The sequence below is a fragment of the Lepidochelys olivacea genome, assembly GCF_965140295.1.
Source record: "Lepidochelys olivacea isolate rLepOli2 genome assembly, chromosome: 5".
NCBI classification, from domain to species: Eukaryota; Metazoa; Chordata; order Testudines; family Cheloniidae; genus Lepidochelys; species Lepidochelys olivacea.
The window spans coordinates 14,679,414-14,697,981 of record NC_140415.1 but is presented as its reverse complement, the minus strand read 5'-3'; the positions used below and the strand labels follow the sequence as shown (position 1 = coordinate 14,697,981).

At 41.7% G+C, this 18,568-nt stretch overlaps 1 protein-coding gene across 5 annotated transcripts in view; it reads left to right on the top strand.

Moving 5' to 3' along the window:
* ZBTB7C (zinc finger and BTB domain containing 7C) overlaps window positions 1-18,568 on the top strand; it is a 286,786-nt gene that overhangs the window by 187,081 nt on the left and 81,137 nt on the right. The window contains exon 1 of one of the 5 annotated variants that reach the window (XM_084628970.1): window positions 14,480-14,537. The exons of 3 other annotated variants lie outside the window; for them this stretch is intronic. The gene's annotated coding sequence lies outside the window, so the exon portion shown is untranslated. One more of the 5 variants, XM_084628974.1, reaches the window with a different exon arrangement.

Sequence of the window (18,568 nt, the reverse complement as noted above, 5' to 3'; positions counted from 1 at the left end):
TAGTAGCAAAGTCACATGTAAATGCAAGGTAAGAAGAGTGTGATGCTATTAGCCAGAGTTCATATCCAGAGCATCAAAGAGTTGCATAGAGTCCTTGTTGAACTCATAATGCTCGAGGACACATCTCAGGGAGCACATACAATTCTGAACAGCCCTTTAAAAATGCCAGCACATGAAAAATACATTTGAGGCCAAATTCATCCCTGATGTAACTTCATTGGCTTCAGTGGATGAACTGGAATGATGAATGAACATAGGAATAATTAATGTTTTGCATTTCTGCAGAGCTTTTCTTCCAGGCCTTTGCTAGCATCAACTAATTAAGTGACACAGCCTGAGCTGGGCAAACCCTGCAGGGTTCAGTTTGTGAACCAAACCTACAAGTCACTGTACAAGGGTTGCAAATGAATTCATCCCTACACTGAGTCCTCCATGAGAACATCCCATCCACCTTTCTCCTCCCCTCTGGCACATACTGGCCCTGGGTACCTGGCATTGGCCACTGTCGGAAGTGAGGATACTGGGCTAGATGGACCTTTGGTCTGACCCAGTATGGCCATTCTTATGTTCTTAGTACCAATCTCCCTTCCAAGATCCTGGGCATAGTAACCTTATTAAATGGAGGGGGTGCCATCTGGCTGCCTGCTATCTTTGCGGTGAGAGGATTAACAACCAGGACCACTGTCTGTGCACACACACACACACATACACACACACACGCAATCCAAGGGTCCTCTGGTGACATGAACGTGCTTGACACCTCCAAGATAAAATCCTCCATCTCCTGCTGCAGCAGCGCTGTACTGAGCAACAGGGCCAGGTAGTGTCCCATGAGGTCTATTGATGTAGCTGAGGAACCATCAGGAGCTGAGAAAAGAAGACTGAGGTGGGTTTTAAGTCTTTAAATATGTAAAAGGTTGTCATAAAGAGGGCAGCGATCTGTTGTTCTCCATGTCCACCGAGCACAGGACAAAAAGTAATCAGCTTAGTTTGCACCCAGGGAGATTTAAATTAGATATTAGGAAAAACTTCCTAACTATAAGGATACGTAAGCACTGGAACAGGTTACCAAGCGAGGTTGCGAAACCCTCCCCACTGGAAGTTTGAAGAGCAGGCTACACAAACACTTGTCCGGGATGGTCTTGGCTAAAGCTGCATCTACACTACAAGCTAGGGGTGTGATTCCCTTGCTTGTGTGCACATACTCGGGCTAGCTGGAGTAAAAGTAGCAGTGTAGCCACAGTAGCACAGGAGAGTGTATGCCCAGGTAGCCTTTCCTTTGCTTGGTGGGTAGGGATTCTTGTGGCTGCTGGAGGCTAGGGTTGAGGGAATTTGGTCCGGGGAGTGGCGGGGCGGGGGGGGGAGAAAGCAGGATGGAGCCCTCTATTCTCATGGTTAAAGAAAAAGGAATCTCACAAACTATTTGAAATCCCTATTGAAATACCCTAATCTGCCAAGCTCAATCTAATGGCCTATGTATTGTCACTCGGTGTAGATGAGATTTTTGGGGTGTGGGGAAAGTCCTCAAGCAAGTGGAACATGTGGCAGCAGCAAACACATGTTTTGCCTCCCTCTTCAGAGCCTGCTCACCATTGGTCTAGCATTGTACACCGACGTTGGAGCTTATAGAATAAAGCCTCATGCTGGTGGTTCAGGGTTCAAACCCTGCTGTCAGTCCATGTGGGATTGTTTATATTCAGATCCCTGCCAGCCTCCTGCTGCAGAAGGGGAGCCTGGCAGCTTGTTCCTTTCAACCCTAATGCTTGGCTTATGTTTTCAAGGCTGTCTTTGCAAGGAAAAAGGGCTAGGAACTTACTCTTTAGAAAACTGAACCTCTCCTTCCCTTTCGGGGGTCCATGGGCCCCAAAAGCCAGCTCTGGGCACAATATAAATAACAATAATCAAATGAAATGAGACGTCATTCAGAAAGCTGGGAAGTGAATGTAAACTCTTTGTAGCATCTCTGTGAGCCTGCAGGAACTGAGCGGAATTTCTCCAGGAGACGACTTGAACTTTTAATTGCATTTTGACTTTCCAGCTTGCTTCCCTTTAATCACCACTGTGCCGTTCAGTGGCTCCCACCCATCCTGGGAAGGTGAAACTGGAGCAAGACTGGAGACAGAGTGTGAACGAAGTCACACAAAGGGCTGCCAGGGTTGGTTGTCCAATGTTTAGACTGCGCTTATAAATTATAACCTCTGTGAGCTCTAAATATGAACAATGCCTTAAATGAGATGGGACATGCACAGCCCATAGGAAACAATATTGTATGAGCCAGTCTACACCCAGGGATAAAGATAAATGATCTGTGTTTATACTGTAAATAGAGTACACTTCATGCGTGCTGTGCTAATATGGCACATCCAAACAGTATTCCCACATTTCCATCCATTATCAAACCATGCTGGGAGGAATTTTAAGGCTTATACTAATTTTGTTAGAAACTCTTCATAATGCATTACAGTAAAATGAAGGTCTGGAAAACATGCCTTATAATGAGAGAGTAAAGAAGCTTAAACTATTTCATTTACCCAAGAGAAGGTTAAGAGGTGACTTGATCATAGTCTACAAGAACCTACATGGAGAAGAGATCTAGCAGGAAAAGGCAAAATGAGATACTGTGGTTGGAAACTGAAGCTAGACAAATTCAGACTAGAAATAAGATACAAATGTTTAGGAGTGAGGGTCATTAACCATTAGAGCAATTTATCATTCTCCATCATTTGAAGTCTTTAAATCTAGACTGGATTATTATTATTTAATTGTATTATTGTAGTGCCAAGGAGCCCACGGATTAGGACCCCACTGTGCTAACTACTGTACAAACACAGGACAGGAGGATTATATGTTAGATAAAATAGATGCTCTAGTTCAAACAGAAGTTGTGAGCTTGATGCAGAAACTACAGGGTGGGGTTCTTTGGCCTGTGTTATGCAGGATTAGATGATTATTATGGTCCCTTCTGACCTTAAAATCTGCATATGCAAGAATAAAATAACCCTTTGTTTTGTATAGAAGATTTCCTGCAAACTGGATTCCAAAGCACTGTGTAGACTTAACTAACAATACAAGTTAAAGAGTTAAATACTAAATAACAGAGGGATATTAAGAGCTATGGACAAGCGAGGAAAAATATTTTCAATGACATTTGAAAAAATGTGGAGGGTTTTTGAGGCAAAGGAAGACAAACATTGCAGAGGAGAATGCTTTTGTACCAACAGAAGGAAGCTATCTGGTATACTGAATATTGTTAGGCTTTGAAGGATTAGATTTTTATGGGTAATTATTGGTAAATGTTGATTTTACTGTACACACACAAACCAACAACAAAAATTTCCATTGATGATGATGATGATGATGATGAATTTTACAGATAGGCACAGTAAGAAAAATACTACTTGAGAACTTATTAGAGTTTGAGTTACGGATATTTGCTTTGTATATTTTGACGTGATGTGAAGAATTTGTGTTTGAATGGTTATAAAGCTTTAACTTTTTGAACCTCTGAATGACATCTACAGTCATTAAGTAATTATTGTCTGGCCCCCTATTTTCTGAGTCCCCCTCTAAGCTCCCACATGTGTGAAAATTAAAATTGATTAAAAAAATGTAAAATGCTTAAAACCAATAATTTGTTGCAACTGTGAAAATTTAGATTGATAAATAAAAAAGCTTAAAAATAAGCATTGTTATTAGCCATTGAAATGATAAAAGAATAACAATAGGACAGCTATTCCTATTATATAATGCAGTTGGAAGAAGAGGAGATAAAAGTCTGGATGTTTCTAAGGGAAAAAGAAATGACCCAAGATGTCAATTTCAACTGAAAGATCATACAAGTTCAACATTTTCATTTTTCACATTGTATGTTGTAGCAATTTGCTGGGCAGGGTCAGGGAACAGATAATGAATCTGCAGAAATGCAGGTTTCAGAGTAGCAGCCGTGTTTGTCTGTATTTGCAAAAAGAAAAGGAGTACTTGTGGCACCTTAGAGACTAACAAATTTATTTGAGCATAAGCTTTCATGAGCTACAGCTCACTTCATCGGAATGCATCCGATGAGGTGAGCTGTAGTTCATGATAGATTATGCTCAAATAAATTTGTTAGTCTCTAAGGTGCCACAAGTACTCCTTTTCTTTTTGCAGAAATGCAGTTATTTGTATAGCTGAGCCCATTAGAGCTAAGATTCTGTCAGCTTTTCCATATGAAAGGACATTTTTTACCAGGTTGCGGCTGGGACATAAATAGTTTCATTTCAGACTGAAACAGTCAGTAAGTTCTCAGCCTGAGAGCACATTTTAAACATGATATTGGGAAGGAAATCAGGTCTATCACATTTTTAATGTGGGAGAAGCAAAATGACATGTTTGCCTCTAGCCATTAACATGAAATTCTGCAGGCATCTATGGCCTAGTCCAAAACCCCTGGAAGTCAGGGGGAGTCTTTCCATGTTTTCCGGTGAGTTTGGATGGGGTCCTTATTCCATAATAGGGAATAGCTGCTTGTGTACTGAGTCACAGTCTAGGCCTGAGCATAGGAGTAGTAGTTAGGGACTCCTGAGTTTTGATTTGAACTCTGATACTGATTCCCCTCTGTAGCTTTGGGGAAATCACTTAAAGCTGGATTGTCCTTGTGTCCTTGCATGGAGAGGGTGGAGTGGGGAGATAAGCAAAGAGCTGCGCTCTCATCTTGTGCAAGGGTCAGAGACAATTTGCTGTCCTCTGCACTCAGGGGAGTCGTGATTCATGAGGTATGCCATATTCCAAAACTGCGTATAACAGTTCATTGGGAAGAGAAGGGCTCAGGGGCCATGACAGAAGCTACAGTATTATGTAGTCCATTGGCAGGAAGGAAGGTCTTTTGGTTAAAGCACTAGCCGTGGGGTTTGGGAGATTGGAGTTCAATTCCTGGCACTGCTGCAGCTTTACTAATCTAACTGATCACCAGATGTGGGCGTGGGAAGGGATTTTCCCCCAGGTCAAATTGGCAGTGATCTGGGGTGTAGGGCAGGAATTCACCTTCCTCTGCAGCATGGTGTGTGGGTCACTTGCCAGTGGATATATCTCACTTAATCAAAACCGGTGCTAGGCGTAATCAGACTAAGCAATTGCTTAGGGGCCCAGGCAGCTCAAGGGGGCCCCCTATTAATTATTAGCACGTGTTGTGGGGTGTGTGGTAAATGTTCCTGTGTAGGGCTCCCAGTGTGCTGGCATTTGGTACTGCAGGGGCCTTGGGCCGAGGTGTACCTCTGTTCCTGCTAGTCTCTGCCAGTGGCACACAATAGTCTAGTCTCCTGTGGGCTTTAATACGTTGGTCCAGCTTCAGTAGTTGAGTTTAGTGTGCAGGTGCTGGGTAATGTTGGTGGCCAGTGCTGTACAGAAGGCCAGACTAGATGACCTGGTGGTCCCTTCTGGCCTTAAGCTCTAACTCTGTGACTTCCTGTGTGACCTTGGGCAAATCACTTAACCTCTCTGTGCTGTGGTCCCCATCTGTAAAGTGGGGTAGTAATACATTCTTTCTCCTACCCTTGGTCGGTCCAGTCCATTTAGAGCATAAACACTTTGGCAGGGACTATGTCTGACTATGGGTCTGAACAGTGCCTGTCACTACGGGGCCCCGATATTGGCTGGGGCCTCTAAATGCTGCTGTCATGCAAGTTATGAATAACACTAATAATGAATGCTCTCATTTAAAATTAATCTGTATTAACATTCATTTTCAGTAGCGCCCACACTCTCCTGGGATAACTAACTGTTAACTAAGGCTGTAGAACAGACTCATTTAACTCTCTCTCTAAGTGGTCTCGCTGCCAGTGGATGGGACAGAACGCCACACCCAGAATGTGTGTGGGTTACACTGGCACCGTGTAAACACAAATGGAAGTGGACTCCCTGCCTTGAAGCTCTGACCCTCTAAAAACGAAAAAAGTACTTTAAGCTTTAAAAACAAGCAGAAAGAACTGGCTGCTGCCTAAGGAATTTATACTTTAGCAGAGTCTAGCAATATATCCAGTATTTATATAGGTATTCATTCAAGCAGCTATATATGCATTCATTTGATTTATACGGTGAATCGGTGGGAGCAGCAGTTGTGACCACTCTTCTCTCAGACACAGCCTTCACACTGTTTGTTATCCATTGGCTTTCTAGGCTCTGACTGCAATTCAGCACAGTGAAATGAGCGCAATCTTCAGTGCAGGGATTCACAATTGTTTCATACCTGCTTGGTGGTTGGTGGAAACGGGAAAAGGGTGAAACAGAAGGATGAATTTAATTTGTGATACTCAGACTTTGTGACTTATCAAAGCCCAGAGCTCCTCATGCTGCCACTTTGGGCATCCTTTTAGGTGTATGGCACACAGTTTGACTGCGGAATAGTGAAAATGCATCCGTGTCCTTGTAAGTGGGGATGCGCCAGCCTCAGACAGTTCAGAGGTTCTCTTTGAATAAGCACTCCGACCCTGGTTTAGGAAAGCACTTAAGCTCATATTTAACTGTAAGCACATGTTTAAGTCCTTTCCTGAAGCAGGGTCTCAAACTTTTGGAAGCTTATCAGACCTTTGAACTAGTTGGGTCTGCAGAATTCCCTCTCTCTCTAATGGCCTTATCTGGCCCCCCTCACTGAAGTAGCTGAGCGCCTCACAATATCCTCACACCACCTGTGAGGGAGGGCCAGAGCTATTATCCCCATTATACAGATAGGGAAATGAGGGGCAGAGAACTTTGTTATTTGTCCAAGGTCCCATAGGAAGCCTGTGGCACATCAGGAAATTGAGCCCAGGTCTCCCAAGTCCTAGCCTAGTTCCCTGGCCTCTGATTATCCTTCCTTTCAAATTGGATGGTCAATCTCACCAGAAAATGTCTCCTGCTTTTCCTGCGCTCATTTATCGTAGAAATAGGGAAGGTGGGGAAACATTTTCCAAGCAACAGTAAAGGTTTAATTCAAAGTTTGGGCAGAGGCTCTGCTCAGGTCTTATTTCACCAGCCCTCCTTAAATCCTATTTGATACTTAAGTGATGTGTCTCATTCCCAATGTGCAATGTCTCTATGCTAGACAGAGGTGTGGGCTGTGATCCTGTTGTCCCTTACAAGCTAAGCACAGTTGAGCTAGCTCAGTACTGTGAATGATTGTACTAGGAGCGCTGTCATTTGTATAATGTGCACTAAAGGCCTCACCTCTTGTGATCACTGAAGAACCCATGACACCATTTTAGTAAGAGTGGAGGAGATAACCCCAGTAACCTGAGTGGATTCCAGTTTCAGTGATATTCTGCCTAGCCAACACTTTCTCTCAAGTTTTACTTGGCTAGACCATTCTTCTTCACTTTGTCTTAAACAGAGCCAATGTGTTGCTTTACACTGTTGAACAGCTGGTGTGCTTCAGCCCAGAGGTGGCTGCATTTTGGTGGTTGTTGAAGTGGTTCCCTCTATAGAGTTTATACTGTGTATTAATTTGAGGCAGATACTCAGCAAATGTAAACGACTGTAGTTCCAGTGAAGAAAGTGGGGTTTTACTGATTTACACCTGAGATTCTGCAAAAAGAAAAGGAGTACTTGTGGCACCTTAGAGACTAACAAATGTATTTGAGCATAAGCTTTCGTGAGCTACAGCTCACTTCATCGGATGCATGAAGTGGAAAATACAGTGGGGAGATTTTATGTACACGGAGAACATGAAACAATAGGTGTTATCGTACAGACCTTAACGAGAGTGATCAGATAAGGTGAGCTATTACCAGCAAGGGAGGAGGGGGGGACGACAAAAACCTTTTGTAGTGATAATCAAGGTGGGCCAGTTCCAGCAGTTGACAAGAATGTGTGAGGAACAGTGGGGGGCGGGGGGAATAAACATGGGGAAATAGTTTTACTTTGTGTAATGACACATCCACTCCCAGTCTTTATTCAAGTCTAATGTAATGGTGTCCAGTTTGCAAATTAATTCCAATTCAGCAGTCTCTCGCAGGAGTCTGTTTCTGAAGTATTTTTGTTGAAGAATTGCCACTTTTAGGTCTGTAATTGAGTGACCAGAGAGATTGACGTGTTCTCCAACTGGTTTTTGAATGTTATAATTCTTGACGTCTGATTTGTGTCCATTTATTCTTTTACGTAGAGACTGTCCAATTTGGCCAATGTACATGGCAGAGGGGCATTGCTGGCACATGGTGGCATGTATTACATTGGTAGATGTGCAGGTGAATAAGCCTTTGATAGTGTGGCTGATGTGATTAGGCCCTATGATGGTGTCCTCTGAATAGATATGTGGACAGAGTTGGCAACGGGCTTTGTTGCAAGGATAGGTTCCTGGGTTAGTGTTTTTGTTGTGTGGTGTGTGGTTGCTGGTGAGTATTTGCTTCAGGTTGGGAAGCTGTCTGTAAGCAAGGACTGCCCTCTCCCAAGATCTGTGAGAGTGGTGGGTCATCCTTCAGGATAGGTTGTAGATCCTTGATGATGCGCTGGAGAGGTGTTATTTGGGGGCTGAAGGTGACGGCTAGTGGCGTTCTGTTACTTTCTTTGTTGGGCCTGTCCTGTAGTAGGTGACTTCTGGGTACTCTTCTGGCTCTGTCAATCTGTTTCTTCACTTCCGCAGGTGGGTATTGAAGTTGTAAGAACGATTGGTAGAGATCTTGTAGGTGTTTGTCTCTGTCTGAGGGTTTGGAGCAAATGTGATTGTATCGTAGAGCTTGGCTGTAGACAATGGATCGTGTGGTGTGATCTGGATGAAAGCTGGAGGCATGTAGGTAGGAATAGCGGTCAGTAGGTTTCCGGTATAGGGTGGTGTTTATGTGATCATCGCTTATTAGCACTGTAGTGTCCAGGAAGTGGATCTCTTGTGTGGACTGGTCCAGGCTGAGGTTGATGGTGGGATGGAAATTGTTGAAATCATGGTGGAATTCCTCAAGGGCTTCTTTTCCATGGGTCCAGATGATGAAGATGTCATCAATGTAGTGCAAGTAGAGTAGAGGTGTTAGGGGACGAGAGCTGAGGAAGCGTTGTTCTAAGTCAGCCATAAAACTGTTGGCATACTGTGGGGCCATGCGGGTACCCATGGCAGTGCAGCTGATTTGAAGGTATACATTGTCCCCACACGTGAAATAGTTATGGGTGAAGACAAAGTCACAAAGTTCAGCCACCAGGTTTGCCGTGATATTATCGGGGATACAGTTCCTGATGGCTTGTAGTCCATCTTTGTGTGGAATGTTGGTGTAGAGGGCTTCTACATCCATAGTGGCCAGGCTGGTGTTTTCAGGAAGATCACTGATGGATTGTAGTTTCCTCAGGAAGTCAGTGGTGTCTCGAAGATAGCTGGGAGTGCTGGTGGAGTAGGGCCTGAGGAGGGAGTCTACATAGCCAGACAATTCTGCTGTCAGGACTTTTTTTTTTCCTCTCCTGCTGGTAATAGCTCACCTTACCTGATCACTCTCGTTACGGTGTGTATGGTAACACCCATTGTTTCATGTTCTCTGTGTATATAAAATCTCCCCACTGTATTTTCCACTGCATGCATCCAATGAAGTGAGCTGTAGCTCACGAAAGCTTATGCTCAGATAAATTTGTTAGTCTCTAAGGTGCCACAAGTACTCCTTTTCTTTTTGCGGATACAGACTAACACGGCTGCTGCTCTGAAATCTGAGATTCTGGCATTCAGTAAAGTCCTTTGGGATCCCTTAGGATAAATCTGGCTTACAACTATTACAATTTTGAATAATATACCCTGTAAAATCCTTTGAACTCCAGATAGATTATTTTAATAAGGACTTAATTGCCTTAATAAAGATTTTTGCTGGTTTGTTATAGTCCTGGCTTTTTGGTTAAGAATGTTTTGGCAGCACGTAACTCATGTTTTGAGTCAGATTCTGCATATAAACATAATATGGATGCCACAGAGAGTAATCTTCCATGACTCGGAATAGATAGCTTCTAATTCTAGCACTAGCTGGAAATGACTCCTGACTCTGCAAAACAAATGGTTATTAGAAATTAAATTTTTCCTTAAGACTCATCCCTTCCCCAATGCCCACAAGAAAGGAGCCAATAATAATGATTTTTATTAAAATAAAAGACAAAAATCAGCAACTGTCAATTGAATTGCCAGTATATGGAATCCCTAAACTATGATCACTCTGTTATCTGTATGATCACTCTGTTATAGACTTTGTCCATTCTCTCCTCCACATCTCCTCCCTCCTGCTGTTTCCTTTCACTTGTTGCATCACATCTAAAATTAAGCCCAGCTCCTTCAAACACTTGTGCATCTGCTTGACTTTATTACCGTGAGTCTCACTGCTCATAGTAGTGAAGTTGAGTCTGTGCATAAAGTGTTCACAGATCAAGGACTTAAGACTGTAAACATTTTGGGGACGGGGAACTTATATTTTCATTTCAGTAACAGTTTCAATAGCATTTTTTATTAAAAAAAAGAAGTCACCAAAAATTAGTGAAAAAATGAAATTAAAATAAAAGGTTCATCAGATTTTCACACACACAAAAAAAAGGTCTTGAAAAAAGGCCTCTTTTGGACATATTACATTGTTCTTCGAAAAATTTCAACCAGATGTGGGAAAGTGTTACATTTAAAATTGAAAGCATTACTTTCTCTCTGCAAGTAACACTTTCAATACTTTGTTACTGTTTTCCAACTGGCAAACGTTGGAGAATATTCAGGAAGTGGGGAAAAACCCTCAATTTTGAAACAAAAAATTGCAAAAATTTAAAAAATCACCTTTTTCCTCTGAACTGTTTTGTTTTGAAAAATTTGTGAAAACAAAATGTTTCATCTTTAGTCACAACAAATAATTTCCAAACACAAATTTCACGAAACAACACCAAACAAAATTGTGGAAAACCAAAAATTTCAGAAAGCAATTTTTTTTGTTTTTCCCCTTCCCCGAAATTTTTTTTTCTTAATTTCTAGAAAACAAAAAATGTTGAAAAAAGAATTTAATTTTCAATCAACTCTAATCTGCTGCTGATGTGCAGGGGAGTGCAAATAAACTCTAGGACTTCATAGGACTGCAGCTCCTGTTACCGAGAATGTCAGCCTTTTATATTACCTCTCTAGTTTTAGTAGACTATATTACTTTCCTAACTGTTGTTTCTTATACCAATGAACTACCTGTAGATAGGATCTGGCAGTGCATTTCTCTTCTTCCTTCTGCTGCTATGTTTCATGCCATGTTAGAAATATTTAGTCTCTTGTAAAAGTCCTTTATAGATTGGAAGACCAGTTCATCCTGAGTAGGGCTGATTGCAAAAATGAGAAATCGATTTAATGAAAAAATTCAAAGTAGTTCCCATTTTTCAGGGTTCAAAATTGACCCATTTTCTATTTTACATGACATTTTTTGCAATATCTTTTATCATAATCGTTTTTGAGATTTTTCATTTACCAAAACCCCTGTTTTCAGTAAGAAAACATGGGTTTCTGCAAATGAAAGAATTTGGAAATGATTCTGATAAAAATGTTGGTAAAATATTTATAAAATATCAATTAAAAATATAATGGAAAATGTCTTGAAAAACAGAAAATTGCAGTAAAGATAGTATTTTTTTTATTAACAGGTCAGAGGAAAAGGCCATTTTTTGACAAAAAGGCCTTTTGTGCAAAAAATATTGACCAGCTCTAATTTGGGGCATACCTACTCTGGCCCTGTGTTTCTCCACCCACTCTGATTCCTCCCCTCCAGCCCCCATTGCTCAATTTTGTCTAGCAAATGACCCTCAGTCCAGCCCTGTTTGGCCACAGCTGCCAGTACTAAGAGAAAGGTGGGAATGGCCTCCTCTTCATTCTGCTTTGGTCTGTCCAGAGAAGAACTGACAACACTGTGCCCAGAAGGGCTCACATTCTTTGCTCATGCAACTCCATTGGGACTATGCCAAGAGGGAAATTGGTTCAGTGAGTTTGATACTGCATTGTTTGCACACCCCACACTCCCATTAGAAATCAGTGGGGGTGTGGGGGGTGTGAGGGAGTGTTGTGTTGGGTTTGGTGTGCAGGTGCTGGGTGGTGGTGATGGCCTGTGATACAGGGGAGGTCAGACTAGATGATCTGGTGGTCCCTTCTGGCCTTAAACTCTAAGCCCTATGACTCTGCAGGAAAAGCGGTGGTTGGCGATTTCTGTTCCTCTCCATTGCAGCATCGGGCTGGCATTTACTGGATAATGCCCAAGTTTTGCTTTTGCCTTATCTGGGGCCCCGTGTATCAGTAACATTGACTTCACTTATTAATTTACCCAGACACTCCCTAGAAACCGGGTAGTCAGAGAAATGACAGATAGCAGGTTGGGTGTGGGGATGGAAGCCGTCTCATTTTTTGTCTAAATACAGAGGGCGTACAGTAAGTGTTTCAAAAGTCAACTTGTTCTAAGCAATGACCTCCTCAAATCAATGCCTTGAAAGCACTGTGTTGCCATCTGGGTATTTGACACTTGGTTTCACCTCTTATGTTAGAAGACTCACCCTGTATGAAATTTTTAATTCGACTAAAGCTGTGATTTGGGGTTTTTTTAATGTAATGTTATAGTGTAAACCAGCAATCCAAAGCATGGAATGTGTATACTGGTGCTCCTCAGTTTTAAAAATATCTTCATAATACCTGAGGACAGACAGAAAAAAAGCTTGATTATCTATGTCTGTAGTATTTGGCTTGATGCACTGAAACTCACACAACTTACAGCTGTCAGGGAATGAAAGAATTTCAAGAATCAGAGTATAAAGGATACAGGTAGCTATGTAGATGGCAAGGGTTCTGTCCTGAAAAGCCTGGCTCAAGTGAGCAGCAAGTAGTTCTACTCTAGCCATCAGATGCAATGTGGTCTAGTGGCTAAGGCACTGGCTTGGGAGCCAGGAGATAAGGGTTTTATTCCTGACGTGGACACTGATCTGTTGTGTGCCTTTGTGCAAGCTGCTTTACCTTTGCTTTCCTCCCCAACTCTTTGTCTTGTCTTGTTTATTTAGATTGTAAGCTGTCCAATGCAGACATATCTCTTATTACGTATTTGTACAGTGCCTGGGACAATGGGGTCTGGTCTCAGCTGAGGCCTCTAGGTGCTACTGTGATACTGTGTGTTGGGTTTAGTGTGCAGGAGCTAGTGGCCTATGATATATAGGAGGTCAGACCAGGTGGTCCCTTCTAGCCTTAAATCCTATGACTCTGTGACACAAATAAATAATAATGGGCCTGGTTCTCCTCTTATACTGGTGTAACTCAAGAGTGATGCTAGTGAGATGGAAGTCAGACCCATGGGTAGGGTTGCCAACATTGTATTTCAAAATAATGGACTGTTTTCTTAGCACCCCTGCCCCACTCTTCCTCCCAATATTATTATTACCATCATCATTATTATTGCTATTGATGATGATAATAATTAAATATAATAATCAGTGCTCACTTACATTTGCCAGGGGTATTTATTGCTGCTTTTTGCAGCACTCTGCAGCTCCTCATCTTGTTGTACAGATATGAAAAATATAAGAGCCGTCCCATGGGCCTGCTCACGTAAGTCTACCTCACCTGAGGAAAATGATGCTGGATTGGCCCCGATTCATCAGAACGGAACTGATGCAGCACAGCCCTCTGCATGAATATTATTGCATATTATTCCAAGGTGGCTTTTGAACCCTGGACACAAACGTGGATTTCTGATTGTCTGTCGGTGATGTCATTCCTTTATTAATAGTGCCTGGAAATGCATGTGCCTAATTGTTCTCTCTCTCTGTCTCTCGCTTTACTATATGTAAATTCCATTAATGGCTTAGGGGAACTCCAGGCAGTGCATTTCGAGGGGATTACTGTACCTGTTGATGGTTAAAATCACTCAGTCTTCCACCTCATGCCTTACCCACCACCTGAGTTGTGAGATAATCACCCAGACCAGTACCTCCTGTTGGGTCTTATTGGCTAAATAAAACCGCATTTATGTGCTCCTTGCCTCTGTTTTCCTTCCTGCTCAGCAGATGAATGCACAATACCTGATGCTTTGTTAAATTATACCCAGATCCTTTTAAAAAGAGGTGAAAACATCTAATCCCACCAGTTTTCCTTAGTTTCAGCAAGTTTCACGTTTAAAAATGAAGCAAGAAAACAACCCCCACCCCCACCTCCCCCTGAGAACTCTGATTTTAAACTGGTGTAAATGAGCACAGTTCCATTAACTCCACTGGAGGAGCTATGTCAGATTACAGCAGGTGAGGATCTGGTCCAAAGGGTGTCAGGCATTAAGTGTATGCTATATCTGTAAACATCACCTTTTAAAAAACAGACTCTTTCAAAGGAACTTCATTTACTTGTTTTGAAAACAAAGCATGAAAAGCTATTGGTAAAATTGGTCCATGTCCCACACACTGGTTAGATCTTAATAGTACAGGTGGACAGCTAGGGCTCTGTGCCAAATACTTTTGGTTTAGAGGGAGTGGTGGGAGTGAATTCTCATAACCGCTCCTTGAAAGGCTTAACTTTCCTCACACAAATCAATGACAATCTCCACTCTACTGCAGACACCCTCGGAGCAACGTTGCCAGTTTCCCATTAAAACAAAGCGGTGAGTTTTATGATAGACCATGCACGGTGGGGACAAAAGGGGGAATACAAGAGGTGAAAAGGTGGGTTGGATGCTGCACTTTTCCACACTGTGGCGGGTTTCCAAAAGATCTGATTTTCCTTACAGTGTTTGTGGCTTATTTAATCAAGGGGAAGCAGCCTGAATTTCATGTGCCGAGGCTTATCTAGTTCATTTCTAAAAGATCTCCAGTGTGCCTAGAGCTCTGTAGCATGTTTCGGTTGCTGTCCTCTGTTATGATCTATCATGGCTTACATGAATTTTAATTGCTATTCAAACCAGAACCTGCGATTATCTTTCTGATTTACTTGTGCAGCTCCTTGACTCTTTACCAGGCATGTAATGGAGCATCTCAATTGGTGTGGTTTTTGCAAGTCCGGTTCAGATTTTTTGTATCTGTGTTTAAAAGAATCTGTTAGCTTCTCCTGTTGATTAGGCAGGTGGGTTCTGAGCACAGGCAAAATGTGTAAAATGATTGACGATTTTATTTTATTTTTAATAATTTTTGTTTCAACTTTTGCTTGTTTGAAAATTCTAAGAGAAAAAGATCCTTTAAATGTCTTAGTAGACTGAATTCTTATGGAATAATTGTCATCAAGAACTCGTTTGGAATGTAATTCTTATTATACAGCTGTTTGGTATGGCTTTAGTGAAGTTTAAACTGATCTGCTTTATGTTGTCTGTGCAGAAAGCAGTAATTGTGTGGAGGAAACAAGAAGTACTTTATCCTAAAACCTTGAGTCATCCCTATTTGGAAACTCAGGTTAAAATACGAGTGAGTGTCTTTGTAGATCTTCTTGCTTCTTTTTAGCAAGTCCGATGCTGATATGCTTCCAATGCAGTGTTACAGAGTTAACTTTTGTTGTTGTTTATTTTCTAAGTGCAAGTCAAAGTGCTGTTTTGATGGTTCAAAATCTCTCCCAAATCCTGGTAACAGGGATAGCTATACCAGAGTATGTGATGAGGGTAATTCCCATAGCCATGTGCTACATAACATTCCATATATTTGCATGATTTCTTGCTTATGATATTTGAGATGTTCTTCTTAAAAGCCAGACTTGGCTATTTAAAGATTTTGCAGCCGGAAAAGGATTTTCAGTGCTCAGTGATCTTTGAGTTATTTGTCTCTTTTGTATGAAGTGTGCTTGTACAGACACAAACCAGTTCAGAAATTTCTTAGTTATGTGATTGTGCAGAGAAATAGAATTTGTTCTGCTCTTGTATAAGCACAATACCACTATGGTCTAATCCCTCTAGTTACATTATTATGGGGGAGTGCAAATGGTTGCTATAATTTTTTTTCTTCATTGGATTATGGGGCTGTTAGTGAATTGTAGCATAGTTAGGGGGCTACAAAAGCATCCTTATATATATGTGCCAGTACACCTCAGGCCAATCCATCACAGTCCTTTTTTAAGCAGAGCCACTTGTGTGTGGTTTTGTGAAGTGAATGAATGCCCACTAGGGGATAGTTGTGAAACTGACGTTGATGGTCCACATATTACCAAGTCAAATTTGAATCCAGGTCCCTGGAAATGAAGTTTGCGAGGGTGCTCTAGGTGATGAAACTCACTGTTGAAAACCTTTCTTGAGTTCTAATCCCAGACTCATTGCACCACGGGGCAAATCCTCAACTGGGATAAATTGGCATAATTCTGTATGCTCCTATCAGAATTTACCCCAGCTGAAGATCTGCCACGGTCTGTCCAGGGCTAGTCACTTAACTTCGCCGTGCATCAGTTTCCCCTCCTGTGAAATGTAGATAATAATAAGTACTGACCTATTTCACAGTGATGTTGTGAGGATGAATTAATGTTTATGTTTGTGTCGAGCATTACTATTGAAAAGTCGGTGCATTTGGGACATCCAGCTCCCTCCGCACATGCAAGCTGCTCTCAGATTTCATGTTGAAAGATGGTTGCTTACGTGCACAGCAATGACTTATCATGAGTTGAACTGTGCATATCCAAACGCCAGGTATGGATTTACTTACTACAAGAGACTGCAGCCATTAGAGTCTAGTATATACAAATTAGCACACACAATTATATTTGCATATTAGCTAATGCTGTTCAGATTGAGCAGGTCAGTTTTTTCCAATTGTCCTGGGCCTGAACCATATGAAACCCAACACCTAAACTAGACGCAGTTGGCCTAGTTCAAAGCAGAATAGCTCCTTACCTTTGTGCCTGTGTCACAAATATATACGCCATTCAGGGACACATGAAACAGTACTAACACTTAGCGCTCAACACCTGATCCTGCAAACCCTTTTTCATGTAAGTAGTTTTTATCAATGGAAGTAGACTTATTGAAATAAATGGGACTAAGCCCCTTGGGGCAGGGACCATCTTTTGTGTGCACGGCGGGGTCCTGGCCCATGACTGGGACTCATAGGTGCTACAGTAATACAGATAGTAACAATAATAATACTCGCACAAGTAAGGGACTGCTTCGGTGAATAAGGGTTTGCAGGATCAGGCCTTTATCTTTTGCTTTACGTGCCTGTTTTTTTTCTTAGGGCAAGTCTACAATACAGAATTAAGTTGACCTAAGTTACGTCGATGTACAGCCACTGCAGTAATTAAATTGCTTTTCCATGTCCACACTACATTCCTTGTGCCGGCTGTACACGTCCTCACCAGGAGTGCGTGCACCGATTGAACTATCAGTGGGGGGCATTGTGGGATGGCATCTGAAAGGCAGAAACAGTTGATGTCAGCAACTTGGTGTCTACACTGACACTGTATTGACCTAGCTACAATGACCTGAGCACAACGCCTCTCGCAGAGGTGGAGTTATTAAGTTGGTGTAGTCGGTGAGAGCTACATTTTAGTGTACATTTTACAGAGTTAGGTTGATGTGAGCTGCCTTATGTCGATCTAATTCTGCAGTGTAGACCAAGCCTCACTTGCACCACATTTAGTCACTTATGCCAGTGCAAAATGCTGCCATTCTCACTGAGCAGGGTTTGGCATCCACTTTGCATTTCCTTTGCCCAGATGGAAATGACTAATCAAGGTGCCAGGCAGTGAAGAATCTGGCCCTACATGTTTAAGCACTTTATGAACATGTATTCATGTAAGGGTGGGATTTTCAGTGGCGCTTTTGGGAGTTAGACACCATCTAACCGTCTAACTCCCATAGGCCCCTTTGAAAATCTTACCGTACATAAATAATTAAAAGCTAGATTTCACATATATATATAATTAAATCATTTGTATATATATATATAAAATATAATAAATGGAAAGGCATTCAACTATTTTTAAAGCAAAGAACGTCCTTTTTTTCAGATTTTGAAGCCTCTTGCTATTCCTAAAATATGTCACCAATGTAAAGATTTTTATAATACATGGTTCTCACAAATCAGATAACATAACAGTTTAAGATAACAAAGAGAGATCATAAACTAGTTCTAGCCTTAATAAATCCGGGGGTGTGATGATTTTAGTAAGCATTGTCAGGTCTGGTGTACTGAAATCTCCTGAGGTTCTAACCGCTGTCTGTTTCGCTGGACTCTCAGCTCCGTTCTAGCAAAGGGAACTCAGGCTGATTAAAATAATTACTAGCAATAAATATTGTTGGTTGTTTTGCTTGATAACCTTCCCCTAGAATCACAAACTGTTTTACATGTTCCACTGAATCTGTCTCTAAAATGAATTGAAGCAGTAGAATGGTCAATCTTGGCTTTAATTTTAAAGGTCTAATCCCTGCAAGCCTAGTTCACGAGAGAAGCCTCGTTCACTTAGCTGAGTAAGGATCACTCATGTGTTACAGAATGAGACCTTAATACCATGCTGAATAATAAATACAGGCTTTGTTTTGCATGGACAAGTCAACTCCTGTTATGATGGCAGTTTTAGCCAGCACATCGGAGGTCAGTAGATCAGGTTGCACTTCATTTTAAATTCAGTGACGGCAAAAAAGTTTGACTCTTTCCCCCTTTCCTTTTAAATATAAAGATTAATACAGGGGAAAGGTTCGGCCGCATATAGCAGGGTCCCGGAATC